Source organism: Symphalangus syndactylus, chromosome 8 (assembly GCF_028878055.3).
Source record: "Symphalangus syndactylus isolate Jambi chromosome 8, NHGRI_mSymSyn1-v2.1_pri, whole genome shotgun sequence".
NCBI classification, from domain to species: domain Eukaryota; kingdom Metazoa; phylum Chordata; class Mammalia; order Primates; family Hylobatidae; genus Symphalangus; species Symphalangus syndactylus.
Genome location: NC_072430.2, coordinates 18,502,253 through 18,523,063, shown reverse-complemented (window position 1 = coordinate 18,523,063; position 20,811 = coordinate 18,502,253). Strand labels below are relative to the sequence as shown.

Sequence of the window (20,811 nt, the reverse complement as noted above, 5' to 3'; positions counted from 1 at the left end):
AATCAAGGATAAGAGGATGGGATGTGCATTCCATGATCTCCAACACATTGACTGGGGTGCCTCTCCCAAACAAGATGCACTTCCATTGTGTATTACACACACAGCCACTCACAAGCACTTTATCCAATAAACAGGTGTGCTGGGTTTTCTTTTCTATTGAAAGTTGAGACCAATTTTTCATGAATTGTCCTCCTTCTAATAACATGAACTTACAGTTTTTACATTCTAGGCCCTTATACTCCAACCTCTACCTAACTAGGAGATTAAAGAACATGTATATATATATACTGAAAATATAAATCGCCATGTCACCCCCCTTGCATGGAACAAGCCTTGCATGGAACAGGAAAGATAAACCCAAGGACCCAAGTGGAAGGAAATGGGAAGTGAAGACAACAGCCAGAACTTTGTATACATAGCTCCATGCATCAGTGGGGCATCAAAGGTGGTATGTCATCAATGGGGCCTGGACAGCCAGATTAGTCTCTGGCAGTAGCATAGGGGTGGGACCAGAGCTCTTTAGTTGCTTTGTCATGGGGGTGATTCTAGGAGAGAGGAGAGGGTCCAGGTGTGGGAGGTGGCTACACTCAGAAGCTATTTCTCAACACATTTAAATATTTAACCACAGGGACAGCCATCCCAGTGCATCCTCATTGAGACAAACCTGTGGGCCTCAGTCATATTGTACAGTAACAACAGACCAAGAAACCCTGAGATTCTCAGAACCAACCCAAATTTTCCTTCTTAATGTTCCTTCTGAAAAAAAATCCCCTTTTATTCATTTCTATCATCCTTCATCAAGAATCACTTCAAGGCTGAGGCTTCGGTGCTGTGCTCTCTGATGCTTTGAGAGAGATGGGTTCAGGAGGAGACCCTGGGGTAAGGAAATGCCAGAACAAAGTGACGTAAACCGGGACCTGAAGAACAAAGGGGAGTTATCCATGCTAAGAGTGGGGCTTGCTCTGCCTCTGTAGGTCTCCAACCCTACAGCCTCCCATGGAGTATACATTTCCTTTTACTTAAGCAGGTCACCTGGGGTTGCTGGGGTATCCACACTCAGAAGAGACCCAGTACAGGCCATAGACACAGAGACATTTTTGACGTGCTACAGCCAAGGTCCAGCCATCCAGGATGCTGAAGCATTCATCTTCTCACTGGTCTGGGATCACAGATGTCACCTCGATGTATTTTGTGAGAGCAGGTGCCATAATTGCTTCTCCACGTGTTCCTCAAAGAGTCAGTGCAGAGCTTGACATAGACTGGCCGCTGTTAAGTTTATAAGATTACAAAAATATTGCTTTTAACTTGATTGATAAGTATTCCCAAATGGAATCAAGTGATTTCTAGGTTCTGTGCAGACACAGAGGAAGAAGAAGAGAGGTTCCAGTCAAGAAGGCAGGGCAACATCACAGCATAACAGGAGATGGGCTTTAATCAGGAAGACTCAGCTCCTAATCCATCTCCCATCATCCAGCAGATATGTGACCCAAGCAATTCACTTTCACAATGTGGGACTTCTTCATTTGTTAATGAAGATGACATTATCCACTTCTTAGTATTTGGGTAAAACCTGAGTAAGATCATCCATATTCAACTCTTAGCACAATCCCAGCTCACAGTGGTTGAACAGTAAATAGCAGCTATTATCAAGAGTGGCAGGAGTATTTAATATTCAAACATAAGATAAATTTTATTAAGATAATATCAGTTCTAATTACATACTAAAACTCCAAATTTCAGTAGCTTAACACCAGATAAATTCTTTCTCTCTCACTTAAAGTCCAGCCAGCAGTAGGGTAAATATGAGAGAGAAAACTGCTCCATGCAGTCATTCAGGGATCTAGGTTTAACATATGGCTTCTATGGTTGCTCTGGGGTAAGAGCATTGCAAAGGAGGCTTATAAGGACCAGTCCTGGATGTGACATTCTTTACTTCAGCTCACATTGCATTGGCCAATGTGGTTACTCTTAACTGTAAAAGAGACTGGGGAATGTAATTCAGTTGCTATATGGAGAGAAGACAAAAGGGGTTTGCTAAACAGCCAGCAAAAGTCTCTGCCACTCAGAATCAACCCACCATTCTATAAAAACCAGGACTTGAGGCCAAACATCCATATCCTAAATTGTGAACTCTTGTATAACAAAATTACTGTTGTGCCATGCCTTCACTGTTTGGACATAGAATGGAAAGCCTGACAGGAATGATGGCGATGAGGTAGGGGTAGGAGTTTCTACCTGAGGAGGAGGTGGATAGACCAGATGCCCGGAAGAAGCCCTTCCACCAGCTGTACTGTACATTGGTTTCTCCAGACAGGAGGGGTTTTTGTGCAATTGTCAAATGCCAGGAATTGTAGGATAAATATTTACTAGAAACAATTACTCGCCTTGAGATATTAACAAATGATCTCAGGTTCATATTTTCCTTATCTGTAAAACAGAGTTGCTATAAGAGAAAATGGCTGTGATATGGCTGGTTAGGGTTGGTGGATAGTAAACACTCAAGAAATAGAATCATCATACTTGTGTGCTTATTTATCCATGAGGTGAACAGAAAGAAAAATGTTATTTCTCACTTTTCCCTTGCTGGTAGAAATTTAACTATGATGGAGCTCTGACTTGCTGTGTAAAACCTGTTCTTGGCCCTACCCAGACCTAGGCACAGAACCAGGTTATTTCTGGTCCCAACTCTTGCCTCTATTCACAAAAACTGAACTTACTTCCCTGTGTTCAAATAGACTTTATTGAATCCAAGTCAGAAAATAAATACTGTGCACCCAACTCGGCAGGTTCTTCACATAGGTTGCCTGTGGCTTCTTTTACATGCTATACAAGTCTCAGCTGTTCTTGGTTGCACATGCCAATTTTGAAGCAGAATTCAAAAATCTATTCCTGTTCCCCAGAATGAATCCATTTGCACCAAAGGCATTAATGAGAACTGTAGATTGTGCTGAAGCTTTCATACCCAATAATAAACTTAAAAAAAAAACACATCAAACATGTCTATTTGTCAAGATCTCCTCTTCTCTGCTACATCATCAGAAGGTTTCTTTTTTCCTAACCTTCCCTCCCACGTTATTCAGCCTTAATTATTGCTGTTTCCTTTTACTTGCATCTTCTCCTTGAAAATCCTAATTGGCCCACCCTCCATCGTGAAGAGTAATGCAGCACTTTCTCTGACCCTGTCTTGAAACTGCCACACCCACACCTTCCTAAGAGTCCTTAGGAAACAAAAGGCTTGCCAGTCTTCATGATCTACCTACTTTAGAAGACATCAGCTTATTAATAAAAATTCTATGTTTTTAAAAGAACCACAATTAGAGAGATTTAGTATTTGGAGCAAAGTCATCAATTTCTAAGTGTTATCTCAGTCTAAATGGGTTTCTACCCCTCAGTAAATCATTCAGTCCTTGCTTTGGAAATCAGAAATGAAGGATCTATTTGTTGTGTCTAGTTCAACACTGTAGAGTTGGGTTGGTCAGACACTGAGTGGATCTCCTCCCAGAGAGGGTTTTGGTGTCCTCAGTGTAATCACTTTTACTGCTGTTAACTTTTAACTATTGCTAAATTTTTTACTTCACTGGCAGATTTCTTTTTTTGAAAATCAATCAATCAAAAAGAACATGTCTCTTAATAAGAATACTTAAAACATTTTAAATGCACACCTTCAGGTTCTGAAAGCCCACAGTGTACATTTTTAGCTCCATGTATTCCAGCTTAGATGGTTTGAATTTGCTCCCCAAAAAAGTTTTCCCCCATGGGAAAACTTCATCAATTTCATCATTTTTAATTCTCTGAGAAAGTGAATAATTTGATTGAAATAGATGGAACCATGTACTGAAATGGAAGGATGTATGTATTTGTGTCTTTATTTTAATTAAATTGGTAAATACTGGGATATACTAGATAGAGTGAAACCAAAATTAAATCACTGAAAATGCTTATGTACAGGTTATTGATGTGTTAAAACTCAAAGTTGCATTGAAAATTTCCCAGCAATCTGAATATTATGGAAGGAACTCTCAAAAGATAAAATTCAAGAGCTCCAAATTTCCATCTCACCTTACTTGTTGATACTCATAACTGTTTAGTTTAATTCTTTAGGTAGTTCACAAATTGAACTTGACTGACAGGGGGGATTATCATGATGCTATGAAAAATGGTTGTACAACTAAAATCTAATGTGGGCCACGGACCCTAAGGTCCTTAAGACATTTTCAAGGGATCCATGAGGTCAAAATAATTTTTTTTAGACAAGGTCTGTCCCTGTCGCCCAGGTTGGAATGCAGTGGTGTGATCATGGCTCACTGCAGCCTGGAATTCCTGGACTCAGGGGATCCTCCTGCTTCAGCATGTACCTGGGACTACAGGTATGTACCACCATGCCTGGCTAATTTTTTTTTTTTTTTTTTTTAGAGATGGGATCTTGATATGTTGCCTAAGCTGGCTTTGAACTCCTGGGCTCAAGCAATCCTCCTGCCTTATAAACTCAGCTTCTCAAAGTGCTGAGTTTATAAGAGTTAGCCACCACACTCAGCCAAAACTATGTTTATAATTATACCCAGGCATTATCTGCCGTTTCCTCTGTGTTGACATTTGCACTGGCAATACAATGCACTGGTGGGCAAAACTCCTGGAGTCCTAGCCCTGATCAAGGCAGTGGTCCCAAAATGCATTGGTAGTCATCTCTCCTCCCAGGTTTACTTAAGAATGTATTTAATAAAACAGGAAAAATTATCAATGTTATTATATCTTAACCAAGGAGTACAGGTCTGTATTAATTTTCTGCCACTGCCACACAAATTACCACAGTGGCTTAAAACAACACACACTTATTTATCTCACAGTTCTATAGGTGAGAAGTCTAACAAGGTCTCGTTTTGTGTTTTGAATCAAGGTGTTAGCAAGGCGACCTCCCTGCCTGGTAGCTCTACGGGAGAGTTCATCTCCTGGTCTTTTCCAGCTTTTGAGGCTGCTTGCACTCCTTGGCTCATAACCTCCTTCTTCCATTTTGAAAGTCAGCACCACTGCCTCCCTCTGGGTCTTTCTTTTGTGGTGACATCTCTGTCTCTGCTCTGAATACAGCCATAAAAAGTTCTCCATTTATAAGGACCTATGTGATGGGACTAGGTCCATCTAGATAAAGCAGGATCATCTTCTCATCTCGAGGTTCTTAATTTAATCACACCTGCAAAGTCCCTTGTGCCATCTAGGGTAACATTCACAGGTTCTGGATATTAGAATGTGGATATCTTTGGGGGTCATTATTCTTTCTAGCACAGTTTTTATGGGATTCTGACTGACACGGTGGGATGTATGCCTAAAGCCCCTCTGTTGCATACAGAAACACAACAGTCTCATCAATCCCAAGAGCATGCCTCTTAATAGGAAGACTTAAAGACACTTTAAATGCCCACCTTCAGGTTCTGAAAGCCCCAAACAACAACCGATTGTATGCGTTGCCAATAATAAAATTAGAGCTTTCAAGTTAACATTAGAATTTTGAAAAACTTGTATCTACTATCATAATCCTGACAACTTCCCAATACTTAAAGACTTTTCTGATGAGATCACTGAAAATCATCTTTAATGAAGGTGATTTTTTTTTTTTGGTAATGCGTAAAGAAATGTGTCAGCATTTGGAAGATCTGTATAACTTCCTGAACCAATATTGTACTTTCCAAATGACAGATATATGGTACTCCAAAATTATGTATGAGTCTATCACTAATTACATTTAAACAGACCAAAAGAATTTAATATAACAGAACATAAAAAGCTCATTGATATGGTTTCAGCTTTTACATTACAACTAACCTTGAAGAAACTACCACTTGTTGAATTTTGTTGTTGTACTGTTAAAGAACACTATCCCTAAGTATCTGAAAAAGCTATTATAATGCTTCTTTCACTTCCAACTACATAACTATGTGAGGCTCAATTTCCTTCATACACGTCAATCAAAACAATAGATCATGACAAATTGAATACAGAAGCAGACATTAGAATCCAGCTGTCTTCTAATTTAGGCATTAAAAAAGATTTGCAAAAACGTAAAAAAGAATGTCATTTTTCTCAGAGGTTTTTTTGGGGAGAACATTTCACTATTTTTTATTATAAATATCTTATTTTCATTATCAAGTAATGAGTATGTGGCTGTTATTTTTAAATGAATAAAGACGTATGTATTCTAAACATTTTTTTAATTGCTAATATGGTAAATACTAATGCATATAACCCACATGAGCAAAGCTTTCTGAGTTTTCAATAATTTTTCAGACTGTAAAGTGAGATCCCAAAGTGTGAAAACCACTGCATTAAATAATATGGCAGGTAGTTAATAGAAATTTCTCGGAAGTTGTTTCAGCCCAGGAAATAGTGAATGACGTTACAGGAGAAATGGCACCCTTGTTTCAGCACAATGAGGAATCCATTGACATGCCGATCCCAAATCAGGAAGTGACTCTACCCATCGTAACAATGAGAATTTGTTTCTTTCAAAGAACAGTGTAGTGACTGAACTCTGACCTTCCAGTGGTGCTCCAGGGTTTTCTTTGCCAGGTCATGCACCAAGCCACAGCCACATCAAGAGGAAATTCAGTTGGGTATTGTCATGTCTGGCACCTCTGCAGTGAAAGAACCTCCTTCTTAATCCTTTCAGCCCTTGCAAAGTGGAGGTAAGAAACACATAAACATATTTAGTCCCTAGGTTGCTAACTTGTCTTGAATGGGAAAAACCCTGGCTCGGTACATTGCACAGAAAACTCAAAGCTGGGTGTCATTGAACCACATGGAGGTAGTGACCAGGGCCCAACATTTTATTCTGTATCTGTGGGTGGCCAAAGGGTCTATGAAAAATTCACAGTGAATCTCCAAATGGTATTCCTTGTGTACACGCATCCATAGTTTTCATCAAGAGTATCCACAGTTTTCATCAAGGTCCAACAAAGACCTATACCTTCCCTCCAAAGGGAGTTTAAGGACCATTGAATTAATGTTTCATTTAAACAAGTATTTTCAGCTTATTTTTGCTCCTTCAGAGCTTTGCCTGCCGGTCTGTCACCACAGTTAACACACTCTGAAGAATGCACTGTTAGAACTGGTAAGCCTGACCCATTAGCCTGAGAGCTCTGGTAAGGTCAGAGACTATGTCCTACCTATCATTAATCTTCTGTTTTTACAAATTGTTTTAGATATAAGTGCTCAACAGATTCTGTCAAATTAAATTAAATTATCTCATTTACATTTAATCGTATGTACAAGCAAAATGTATCCTTTAACTAGGTCTTCCACAAATGACATATGCTCACACGAATATGCATATACAAATCACTTTTATATATGTAAAGCAATTGGCCTATATTTATTCATTATCTATCAAGCCTGCGTGTCAAGCCCTGGAGATTGCAGCTAAAAAGGAGACATCCTCTCTGCCCTTGATGAACTCATCCTATAGTGGAGGACACAGGAGTAAGAACTCACAAGCACAGTGCATTGGGATCCATGTGCTTCGGGAAACGCAGGGGACTGTGAGAGCACCAACTGGAGGAAGTCACTCAACCTGTGGACACAAGAAGTCAGTGGAGGCTTCTAAACGTGGAAACCCAGAAGAGAGGCTTATAGGGGAAGGAAACTTATAGAAAGAGGACAAATAGAGAATGACTTTCAGAAGCCTAAGAATCACTAGCATGCATGAAAGGAATAGCACAAGAAATCACAGTATACATTCACGCACACACACTCCTTGCTTTCACACCACCACACATTTGCATTGTATCCTTAGGCAAGCCCTTTCTGCACATGGATCCATATGTAAAATTAAAGGGTGGTATCAAATCAATGGTTCTCAAACCTGGTTAGGCACTAGACTCTCTTGGGGAACTCCAAAGTATTTTTGCTCAAGCCCCATGCCCAGAGATTCTGATTCTATTGGTCTATGTTGGGGTCCAGGCACCACAGTTTGTAAAAAGCTCTACAAGTGATTCTATCGTGATTCTGCTGAGAACCACTGGACTAGTTAGAATGATTTTCCTGCTGGCTTCCTACATTTCTCCATCCAAGCTTTCAATTATTCTTCTATCCACTAATCACAAAAACTTCTAGCATATCAGGCATTCTATTGGATATTTTCTTAACATAGTAAATTCAGCAGTCCATTCCTGTGCTCGTAGAACTTACAATTTAACACCTGCTTGGATGGATATGTCTCTCACTTGCCTTTGTCCATTACCTTGTCTTTCCTATACCCTCCTAATACTACCACCTCAGGGTCAGATTATTCTGAATCCTTAAAAGTAGTTATCCAATCTCATGCACGCACATGTGTGTCTGTGTCTGCACATGTGTGTAACAAGATCCCCATTATACACACACACAGGCCACACAGATACATATATGGTTCAAGTTGGAGCTGAGACCACACTGTTTTCTGATTAATTTGGTCTCCATAGCAATGTTAATCCTTTATTTAAATTTATGTCTTAACTCTCTTCTAAATGCTATAGGCTTGAAATCAGCTAGACTTGCAGCCTCCTGGCTGTGTGGTCATGTGGGTAGATTGCATTGCCTTTGTGCAGTTTTCTCATCAACAAGATGAGTGTGGTGATCCTGGTACCACATCTGACTGAAACAGCCCAGGACCAAGTGAAACTGTGCCTGTGGAAGAGCTTTGTGCACCACAGTGCATTGTGAGAGCACCAGTTACTATAAAAATATAAACAGGTGCCATTGACGTAGCCCGAGGGAGCACTGTGTTAAGCACGTCACATAGATTATCAGATTTAACTTCCATAGTAGCCCTGTGATGTAGGTAACAAGATCCCCACTTTATAGATGAGAAAACCTAGACCTTAATGGCTGAAAATAGCTTGCTTAATGGTATTGAGCTTGCCAATGGCAGAGCAGAGATTCCACTGCAGATAATCTAGTTTCAGTGGCTCTTTGCCTCACCACCACATGGTAGTGCCTCCCTAGATAGGGTTAGTAGTGGTCGGTTTTTAATTTATAGTTTCTGATGTTCCTGGGATAGATCAAAGAGTTTCCATACCACTTGGGCTGCCAGACTGTGGATTCCAGCTAAAGGTTTTATTTTTTCAGATCTTTGTTTGATATACTTATATTCATGTCTAAACACAATAGCTTTCCCAAGTTACGGAAATCACCAATCTTTGTTATTTGTCCAATTTCCTACATTTTGATGTTCACCAAACTGGATTTTATAGTTGTAGCCCCATGGGGTAGAAAGGGAGACCACCTGGATTCATATCCAGAATCTTGCATTCACTGAGTGACCTTGAGCAAATCAATTAGTTTCTCTGTGCATTAGTTGACTTAAAAACCAAGTTGGTTTTGAGGTTTAGAAATAATAGTATAGCAAAATACTTCAACTCATAGTGGAAATTCAATACAATTTCATAGGCATTTTTTATCTTTGTTTATTAGTATGTGTCATATCTAATGTGCATTAATACTGACATGATTTTTTTCTTTCTTCTACTTTTTTACTTTCTTTCTCTCTCTCTTTTTTTTTTTTTTTTTTTTTTTGAGACAGAGTTTCACTCTTGTTGCCCAGACTGGAGTGCAAAGGCATGATGTCAGCTCACCACAACCTCCGCCTCCTGGGTTCAAGTGATTGTCCTGCCTCAGCCTCCCAAGTAGCTAGGATTACAGGCATGTGCCACCACCCCCCACTAATTTTGTATTTTTTTAGTAGAGACAGGATTTCTCCATGTTGGTCAGGCTGGTCTTGAACTCCTGACCTCAGGTGATCTGCCCGCCTCGGCCGCTCAAAGTGCTGGGATTACAGGCATGAGCCACTGTCTCCAGCCTGTTTACTTTCTATCATGTTTATTCCATATATCTTGTTACATATCAGTGCAAACTGATATGGCTTGGCTGTATCCCCACCCTAATCTCATCTTGAATTGTAGCTCCCATAATCCCCATGTGTCATGGGAGGGATCTGATGGGAGGTAATTGAATCATGGGAGTCAGTCTTTCCAGTGCTGTTTTTGTGACAGTGAATAAGTCTCACAAGACCTGATGATTTTATAAAGGGCAGTTCCCCTCACACACTCTCTTGCCTGCTGCCATGTAGGACTTGCCTTTCCTCCTTTGCCTTCTCCCATGATTGTGAGGCCTCCCCAACCATGTGAAACTGTCAGTACATTAAACCTCCTTTTCTTTATGAATTACCCAGTCTTGGGTATTTCTTCATAGCAGTATGAAAATGGACTAATACACCAACAAATAAGTTAATTGGTTCATAGTTAATTGATGAGTCTTAAATATAGCTATAAAATAATGCTGCTATTTTGTTAAGGAAACTAGACATTGACTTTGGCAATATGTTGTATCGTAATGTTAACATGTAACATTCATCCACATTTACTTACCATTTATCAGATGTTTATGGAGCACTTAGCGTGATGTACAAGACAAAGATCTATAGCCTTGAGATACAAACAACATGAACAGATTGTTCAGAGGTGGAGATGTTCTGATGGCCTGAAACAATAGGTTGCTAGGCTTCAAGCCTTGGCAAGATGCTTCTGCCCCACCCATATTCTTGGATTTAGAGTAGTATCCTGTCTCTTTGAGGGTGGCAATGAGGAATGGCTAGTGTGCCACTAATCAGGCTCCAAGTGCAAAGACCAGTGTGAAGAATCAAGGCCCTCAATAAAGGAGGAAAGCTTTGCTCAAAAGTATACCCTTTGCACACAGGTTCCCCATTCTAATTAAAAGTGAAAGATACCAGGTAAGGGGTTATGGACAACCTGATGAATATGCCCACATGGGATCCCAGGCTTGGAATATGACCCTCCACTGGCAGCATCCTATTCCCTGGCTCATATTGCTATCTGCCAATGCATGGCCTGCAGAAGTTATGGCTGATTTGCCATTTCATGGAGGACTAGGTTTACAAATGGAGGTCCTAGAAGCCCAGAAAAACTTAGGTGGTCAGCAGAAAGGATGTAAATATGAACCGGGAGACACCCACGTGCTCTAGCTCACCCCACAATTTAAAAAAAAAAAACAAACCCAGGTGGTTAGTTTGTGCTTGGCTTTGTGTTCCAGTGATTTTAAAAGTACCATTTCACTTTTGCTTTTTACTATACACTGTTTTATAAAACTTTTTGGAGATCTTGTTATGCCTACATAATTTTTAAGTTCATATGAACAAATATGTTTTAAGCTTCCGTTCTAGACTTTTTTACAATGTTATCTAATTTAAATTTCAGGAAAAAAAAGAACTTAGGGAGAAAGTGTTATTTCTTGTGTTGTGCATGAGAAAGTTGAGACCCAGGGAGGTGTCAGATTTGTGTCTGGAATCCAGATGAACCTAAAGCAAAGGTCTATAGGCTTTTTCTATCATGCTTATTTCAATAACTTTGCCATCACTCAAAACAAGCATGAAACTTCTTTGGAATTCCTTTAGTCAATTTCCAAGCAGGCCATTACCTTAGGAGCATGCCTCATCTTTGATTAATAGCTGCATAACTAAGCTCCCATGTTTCAACAATGGCAACCTTACTGAAATGAATATCTGGCTTCCCTTGGTGACTACTTTGAAAGGCATAAACTCATTTAGACTAATGCAACCTAAGCCAGCTCTGTCCTATAGAATTTTCTATGATGATGGAAATGTTCAATGTCTATGCTGTTTAATGCAATACTCACGAGTCACAGGTAACTCTTAAACACTTGAAATTTGGCTAGTGAGACTAAAGAGTTAAAATTTTAAATTTTACTTAATTTTAATGAATTTAAAACGTAAACAGCCACCTTTGGCTAGTTGTTACTAGACTGGATAACACATAGTATAAGCTATGTGTTAGTAACAGTAGCAACTGCAACAAAAATAACGCATTCTGGAACCTGTTTTTTTTTTTTTTTTAATTATTTTATCGTGGTAATAACACTTAATATGACATCCACCCTCTTAAAGTTTTAAGTGCACAATACAGTTAACTATAGGCACTATGCTGTACAGCACATCTCTAGAACTTAATTATCTGACTTAACTGAAATTTGATTAGCAGTTCCCCACTTCCCCTCCACCAGCCATTGGCAAACACTCTCAGCCTACTGACTGTTGTGGATACTTCATATATATGGAATCAGGCAGTATTTGTCCTTTGACTGGCTAATTTCACTTAGTATATTGTGCTTAAGTTTCATCTTTGCCATCCCATATGGCAGAATTTCCTTCCTTTTTAAGGCTGAATGTTATTCCATTGTATGTATACACCACATTTTTATCATCCATTCATTCATCAGTAAGCAGTTAGGTTGTTTTCATATTTGTCTGTTGTAAATAGTGCTGCAACAAACACAGGAGTGCTAATAGCACTTTAAGATTTTAATTTCCACTCCTTTGGATAAATACTCAGAAGCACATGTGTGTGCTATGAGAATATGGACTTAGCCACTAGGCTTATTGTCACATATCGTACACAGGCCATGTATTGTAGAGTGTTAAAACGCATCTCTAGGGGAAACGAAGACCCTCAATACAACGTTAGAATTGTTGCAGAGAACCATAACATGACGGCCAGGAACAGCCTTTTATGGTTTGGAAAGTGAGGCACAGAGAGGCACAGCTATGCCCTGGACCAGTCAGTGAGTCAGGATCTCCAAGGATAGCCTATACCAATAAAATACATCAGGCATCACCTTTAGGAATATATATTTTCAACTCAATTGTTCATTCAAACAGAAACACACTCACACACACACACTCTCTCTCTCTCTCTTAGGCAGAGCAATCAAATCACAATGGATCTCAAACACCTGGCCTGGTCCCTCCACTGTCATTGCTCTTGGCGTCACAATCCTGTCACACTCTGCTCCAGTTTTCCTGCAGACAAGGAGGCACTCACACTTTGTGCAAATTCTAATAAAGCAGTATTAGTTTTCATTGGAGAATTTGGGGAGGAGCTTCCTAGTAGTCTCAGAGAAATCAGGAACCACAATGGCATTTGAGAAGCAAACATCCTGATTTCTAAGGTACCCTTGCTAACAGAGAAGATTCTGTCCCGTTTGGAGCTCAGGTTCCTAACTCTTTCCTTTCATTGTTGTCTGTTCCTCTGAAAGCTGTGTAGATAGACCTGTTTCCACTTCAAAAGGATAACCTGCGATTCAACACCGGCCCAGCCCGCATGTGGTCCTTGAGCTGAGCATCCTGGAACCAGAAGGAGATACCGTGTCCCCAGACAGAAAGGTACCCCAGATCCTACAGAAGAGAGCACATGAGAGTCAAGGCTGGGACAGCAATAACCTTTCCTCATCACCTGCCTGCACCCTTCCATGTTAACATACTGTGAACCGAGCAGAAGTGACAAAACTAATCCATCACCCCAGAGCCAACACAAAGAGGAATAGAGAGGTTAACAGAAATTGATGACATCCCCGCTGGAATTTTACACTGATTCGGCCAGCCTTACGATTGAAATAGACAAAGATTTATAGTCCGAGCGAGGACGCTGGCTGCTCTTGATTGCCTTGATTTTTTTTATGTGCTCCTGCATATTTATTCCCAAGCTCATCACCGGCTTGTAGCATTAGAATGCTGATTTGATTGTACATTCCAAGAGGAGCAGGCATTATGCAGCCATTTGCATGATGTGAGAGAAATCACCAGAACGTTTCTGATATCAGCGGCCAAAATGATCACTAATGTTCACCTGCAAAAGCAGGATTGTGTAATTTTTTTTTTGAAATTCAGATTTCCTTCTGCTTTTTCTCAGTGTAAAAATAAAAAAGAGGGGAATTATTCTATATCCTGTGGATGAGAAATTGTATTTTGTCATGCCTCCGAGGGCTACAGCGGCATCGAGCTTTTATGAATTCGTTTGATATCAGGGCTGTGCGTTTTGAGTTCCAACACAAATTTTTCCCCCCATGACATTATTACTGAAAGCTTTTATCAGTTCATTGTGACAGAAAATTGATTATTATCCTTGACATTTGATGGATAGCTTTCATAAAAGTACTTTTTTTTTGGATTTCATGTTGCCCTATAAAGCTCCCCCTTACTCCCTCCCAAAAAAACTTTCTCAAGACACGAAAAGAATTTCTCAGTTCTCCTGTAAACCTTCCTCTAGGCATCTGCAGTGAAGGATCAAGTGCCTAAGAAAGAAAGTTAAAGGGAAGCTACAGATCTGGACTTGCTGTTTCCTCTGCCCTGCACCTGCCAATGAGAACTTAGAACGCACCCAAGAGACAGGCCCTGGCACTCTCAGATAAGATTCTGAGCCTCATCTATTCCACGATTTTATATTTTATCACCATGAGCAATTCTAAGTATGACCATACATGAGAAAACATAGTGAGGACAACTTTTTTTAAATTCTAACAATTTTAGTGCCTCAAATAATTATACCAAGGGCAAATGTATTATTTTCCAAATATTTAAGCACTTTTTGAAACGTGACACTTTTTAAACTCTAGTCTGCCGTCAAAGAATGTTTAAGTAACATGTCACCTTTTGCTATATCAGTTAGAGAGTCTATCCATTAACTAGAATGTAATAGTCAGAACGCTTTGCTTTCTTTGCAGTGTTCACTCTCAGTGTATCGTTGTCATAACCGTGTGAGACAGATGGTTTTATCCTTTCCTGCCAGAAGAGAAAGGTTTGGAGAGTTAAAGTAACTTAACACAGGTCCATGATAGAGACCTGTGCATGGTAGAGACAGACGTAGAATCACGTGGTTCTGACTTGAAATCCAGTGTTCATCCACCGCGTCACATTCCCTCCTTGATAGCCTATTCCAATAGAAATATATCAGGCAGGCCGGGCATAGTGGCTCACGCCTGTAATCCTAGCACTTTGGGAGGACGAGGAGTGGGGGTTTCCTGAGCTCAAGCGTTCGAGACCAGCCTGGGCAACACGATGTGAAACCCCATCTCTATTAAAATACAAAAAAAAATATTAGCCGGGGCGTGGTGGCAGGCACCGGTAGTCCCAGCTGCTTGGGAGGCTGAGGCACGAGAATTGCTTGAACCCGGGAGGTGGAGGTTGCAGTGAGCCGAGATCGCACCACTGCACTCCAGCCTGGGCAACAGAGAGAGACTCTGTCTCAAAACAAACAAACAAAAAACGAGAAATACACCAGGCCTCACCTTTAGGAATGTATTTTTTTTCAACTCAGTTATTCACTTAAACAGAGAAGCACACACATACACACTTTGTCTCTCGTAGGCTGAACAATCAAACCACAATGGATCTCAAACACCTGGCCCAGTCCCTCCACTGTCATTGTTCTTGACGTCACAGTCCTTTCACCCTCTGCTCCAGTCTTCCTGCAGACAAGGAGGGACTCACACTTTGTGCAAATTCTAGCAAAGTAGTGTTAGTTTTCATTGGAGAATTTGGGGAGCAGCTTCCTAATAGTCTTAGAGAAATCAGGAACCCCATTGGCATTTGAAAAGCAAAAATTCAGGCCAGGCGCGGTGGCTCACGCTTGTAATCCCAGCACTTTGGGAGGCCGAGGCGGGCGGATCATGAGGTCAGGAGATCGAGACCACGGTGAAACCCCGTCTCTACTAAAAATATTAAAAAATTAGCCGGGCGTGGTGGCGGGCGCCTGTAGTCCCAGCTACTCGGAGAGGCTGAGGCAGGAGAATGGCGTGAACCCGGGAGGCGGAGCTTGCAGTGAGCCGAGATTGTGCCACTGCACTCCAGCGCCTGGGCGACAGAGCGAGACTCTGTCTCAAAAAAAAAAAAAAAAAGGAAAAGCAAAAATTCTCATTTTTAAGGTACCCTTGCGAACACAGAGTCAGCAGATGTCCCATTTCACCCACACAACAACATTAAGAGGAGAAAGTCCAGCTCCTTTCTATAGATGAGGCCATTAAGTCTCCGAGATGTTCAGTGACTAGCTCAAAATCTTTCCAGGGGAGGGCCAAAGAGTTAAATACACGTCTCCAGGATTCCTTGCTCAATCTCTAGTACTAGAGAATTACAGTTAGGGTTCACACCCCTTTAAAGAGCTTTTAGGTTTTGCTAGGCATTTAAATTACTTTCTGTGAGATGCACTGACATTTCTAACTAAAGCAGAACTTTCGCTATTCCATAAAAGATCAACTTTATCTAGGACTCTAATGATACACACACGGTCATTCACGGAAGTCTTACTTACTTAGGGAAAATCACTGAGAGCACGTCACAGGGGAATGAGAAAGTCACAGATTTTCGTTACTTTCCCCATGACCTCACTTTATGCCTGTCGGAGAATACACTTGTTCCTACAGTCCCTTAGGGGTGTTATAATGAGGGCTGATAGTGTATTAGAATTAATAGGAACAGTGGGAGTCTAAGAAAAAAGGAGACTTAAAATAGTTCATTAAGTGTAGGAGGTAGAAAACTTTATTTGATGAATCAAATGGTCTTCATTAAAAGTGAACTTTTCCAAGGAACTAGAAATTCCACTTAAAAATACATTTTTTTTTCTGATTAAGCGAGAGAAATTAATATATGACCATTATAGAAATTTTGGAATATAAAGAAATGTATTCCACAAAAAAAATTACTTGTAATTTATGACTGTAAGATAACCACAAGAAATGTGTTTCCTAGCAAGATTGTCTTTTTTCCTAAGTGTTTATGTTTGCATCTGTGAACTACCAAGTTAGAATCATATGGTATATATTGTTTTTTATATTGTGTTTTTAAAAATATATTTAGCATTGCATCTAGAGTCTAGATATTAAATAATCTCTGAAAACTTGGCATTTAATGGCTACATAATCATCATTTGGCCTTAGCATGACATATGTTTTTATTTTATATCTGTTACTCCACTATTAATAAACAATTAAGTTGCTTTTAGTTTTCTTGGCTATAGCATGCTTTGATGTCTAAGCTGCATGAGTCCCCTTGGGAGAGTGACTTTTTTATTCCATTTTGGAGTAGAGGAAATAAAAGTCAAATTCATGATTTTCCTAAAACCGTAAAGTATGTGGTAAGAAAACAGAAAGGACTCAAACATGAGTGTTCTCTCTTCCAGGCCAATTGGCCTATGAGAGATGAAGGTTCGGTAATGGTACTTGGAAGAAATTCTCTTAACAGTGCAAAACCATGAGCTTTGGAATCAGATATCTGAATCTGAACAAAAAGCAAAACGCTTGTGTTTAAATCTTCATTCCTTACCGAGTCTGTCCCCTTGAACACACGCCTTCACTTAAGGCCCATTTTACCATCTACAGAACAGGTATTTTTACCCTCATGGTGTTGCTATGAGGATTAAATAAAGTGAGACATATGTTTAAATACCTTGGCAATGTGAAGTGTGAAGTAGGCTTTTAATGAATTACCGCTGTTAGGATCGCTACTAATATTCCATCAAATAGTCAATAGCAAGCAGAGTAGTCTTTCCTCATGAATGCCTAATATGTGAAAACTTGAATTCTATTATGTGTTTTTTTTTTCTCATTTAAAGTTTAAAGTCTTTAAGAGACAGTAGAATGCCTGTAATCCCAGCACTTTGGGAGGCCGAGGTGGGCGGATCACGAGGTCGGGAGATCGAGACCATCCTGGCTAACACAGTGAAACTCCGTCTCTACTAAAAATACAAAAAATTAGCCGGGCGTGGTGGTGGGCGCCTGTAGTCCCAGCTACTCGGGAGGCTGAGGCAGGAGAATGGCTTGAACCCGGGAGGCGGAGCTTACAGTGAGCCGAGATTGCGCCACTGCACTCCAGCCTGGGCGACAGAGCGAGACTCCGTCTCAAAAAAAAAAAAAAAGAGACAGTAGAATAACAGATTTCAAAACAACGAGTTCTCCACAACCCTTGGACCATGACCCCAGGATGGCAGCAGAAAGAGAATGATACAAATTGTGGGAATGGAGAACCCAAGACCAGCTTGCTCTAGCCCAGCAGAGAACACGTCAAGGGTAAGTTCCAAACAGATAAAGTGTCTGCTTCAGAAATCACACCTACGTGCGTGGAACAGAACTGCCTGGAAGTAAATGTTTCATTTCCCTAACTCACCCCTTAAAATTAGGTACTCAGTCACTTGGCAACTGTAGAATTTTTGTTCCTTTGTACAGAAGAACAACTATATATATATATATACACTCACACATACATATATGTATATATATACACCTTATATTTAAAACTGCAGTGTCCAATATGTTAACCCCTAGCCACAGACACCCAGGGAGCTTTGAAATATGGTGAACCCAAACAGAGATGTGTTGTAAGTGTAAAAATCACACCCAATTTCTAAGACTTATTAGGAAAAAATGATATGAAACATCTCCTTAATATCTTTCATATTGATTATGTGTTAGAATGATAATACATTGTGTGGAATGAATACATTATTAAAATTAATTGAAGCTGGGTTTTTTTTCACCTTTTTTAAAGTGCTACTAAACAACTTAAAATTGCATGCATTTCAAATTATATTTCAATTGGGCAGCATTGTTCAATCGAGGATAGGTCACATCTCAATAATTTGAAATAACTTGCTCCTGTATTTCCACTGGATTAAGTTTAGTAGATTGAGGATGTGGGTGGGAGGAAAGGAGGAAGGATGTTCTGAAGTGGCTCCCAGGTCAGTCTCTCCTCCCGTCCCACTAACATTCTGGGCAGAAAATGCTTTGTTCCCCCAAAGATTATTTTATTATAGGATTGTTCCCCAAAGGATTATATTATTTGGGGAAAATAATATATATTCCCCAAAAATGTCCATCAGAAAGAAGAAATTGCTCTACATTTGGGTTTTTAGGTACCTAGAAAAATTTCACCATTGTTTAGTACAAAGCAAAAACATAATTGTTTAAGCAAACTTTTTAGATATTTTGCTCATATTTGAATCTAGTTTGACTGTCCTAAAGAAGCTCTTTTGCTTATTGCAAAACAGCAAAAAATGTGGTCTCTTAAAGCTATGACAAATTTCCCAAAGCTAAAGAGCCATCTTAACTACAATTATTAAAATGGAAAATTTCTTTCAGAAAATAATTTTGGTGGTATAAGTAGAAATCAGGAATTCTCAAGTTTTTTAAATGATTGCTTTCATTATTCATGTATTGCTCAAAATTAAAAGGAGTAAAGAAGAATTCTTAAGAAATAAGATTCTGAAAACATTCATTTTCCTTAGAAATTATCAAGGGGATAATATTTGAGCTGAATTACCAAAGTAAGTACTATTGACGCGATACCTTTTAAAAATTTTCTGATTTTGTAAAATTCAAAACAAATCAAAACCAAAAAATGCAGATTGACAAAGTGATTGGTAAATTCCAAGTAGTCTATTTTTCATTTATAATATTTTCAAGATTTATTTCATTCACAATATTGCCATTAGTGCTGTATTTATCAGGTATTTTCAATATGTATGTGTAAATAAATAAATGAAATAAATGTAAGTAGACATTTAACTATTTCATCTTCATTCCTAAAAGTTTATATTCTCAAAGTGACAAAAATCTTGTACATTTATCTTTTCATTTGAGAAAAAAAGAGGGTATTTGGAGTCACTAACTTACCACATATTTAGAGAGGAGTGGGAGTGGGGAGAGCCAGAGGTAGAGAGAGATTTTAAGAAATTGGGTGGCATGATTCTGGGCCCTGAAGCATGTAAATTCTGCAGGGCAGCCTGGTAGGCAGGCTGGAGACCCAGGGACGAGTTGATGCTGCAGTCTGGAGTCCGAAAACAGTCCAGAGGCAGAATTCTCTCTCTTTTTCAGGTGACTCATCTGTTTTCTCGTAAAGCCTTCAACTGACTGGGTGAAAATCACCCACATTATAGAAGGTAATCTGCTTTACTCAGACTACTGATAAAATGTTAATCTCATCTAGTGGAGAACTATGTGTAGATTGAGATAGTTATATTGGCTCTCATGGCCTGATGTTCTAGAGGAAAAAGCCTCATGCTTAGATGGGAGGAAGTTAAAGCAAGAAGTAGAAGAGGGAAGGTCCTAAGGGGGATTCCAGATGGCTCCTTGATATGGTTTGGCTGTGTGCCCACCCAAATCTCATCTTGAATTGTCATTCCCATAATGCCCACTTGTTGTGGGAGGGACCTAGTGGGAGATAATTGAATCATGGGGGCGGTTACCACATGCTGCTGTTCTCATGATAGTGGGTGAGTTCTCATGAGATCTGATGGTTTTATAGTGGCTTTTGCCCCTTTTGCTTGGCACCTCTCCTTCCTGCCATCATGTAAAGGACATGTTTATTTCCCCTTCCACCATGATCATAAGTTTCCTGAGGCCTCCTCAGCCATGTGGAACACTGAGTCAATTAAACCTCTTTCCTTTATAAATTACCCAGTCTTGGGCAGTCCTTTATAGCATCGTGAGAATGGACTAGTACAATCCTCTTTCCCTTGAGATCTGTATTAGTCGGGGTTCTCCTGAGGAAGAACCGACAGAATGTATGTATACCTACATACTTGCATACATACATGTACATCCTGTACACACACAAATATATGTATGTGTGTGTATATATAGATATGAGAGAGATTGTTTTAAGGATTTTGGCTCATGTGATTATGGAGATTGGCAGGTCTAAAATCCGCAGAGTGGGCCATCAGACTGGAGACCCAGGGAGCTGATGGTGTAGATGAAGTTTGAAGGTTGTCTGCTGGAAGAATTCCCTCTTGCTCAGGGGAGGTCAGTCTTTTGTTCTATTCTGGCCTTCAACTGATTGAATGGACCCTCCCACATCAGAGAGAGCAATCTGCTTTACCTAGGGTTTACTTATGTAAATGTTAATATCATCCAAAAACACCCTCACAGAAGCACCCATAATAATGTTAGACCAAATATCTGGGAACCATGGCCCAGCCAAGTTGACAC

At 39.8% G+C, this 20,811-nt stretch overlaps 1 long non-coding RNA gene across 1 annotated transcript; it reads left to right on the top strand.

Annotated features, from left to right (window-relative positions):
- Positions 1-6,632: 6,632 nt before the first annotated feature.
- Positions 6,633-13,680, top strand: LOC134737397 (uncharacterized). The gene is made up of 3 exons (XR_010122278.1): positions 6,633-6,674; positions 7,038-7,099; positions 13,093-13,680. It is a non-coding gene; the product is annotated as an uncharacterized lncRNA (long non-coding RNA).
- The last annotated feature ends 7,131 nt before the right edge of the window (positions 13,681-20,811 follow it).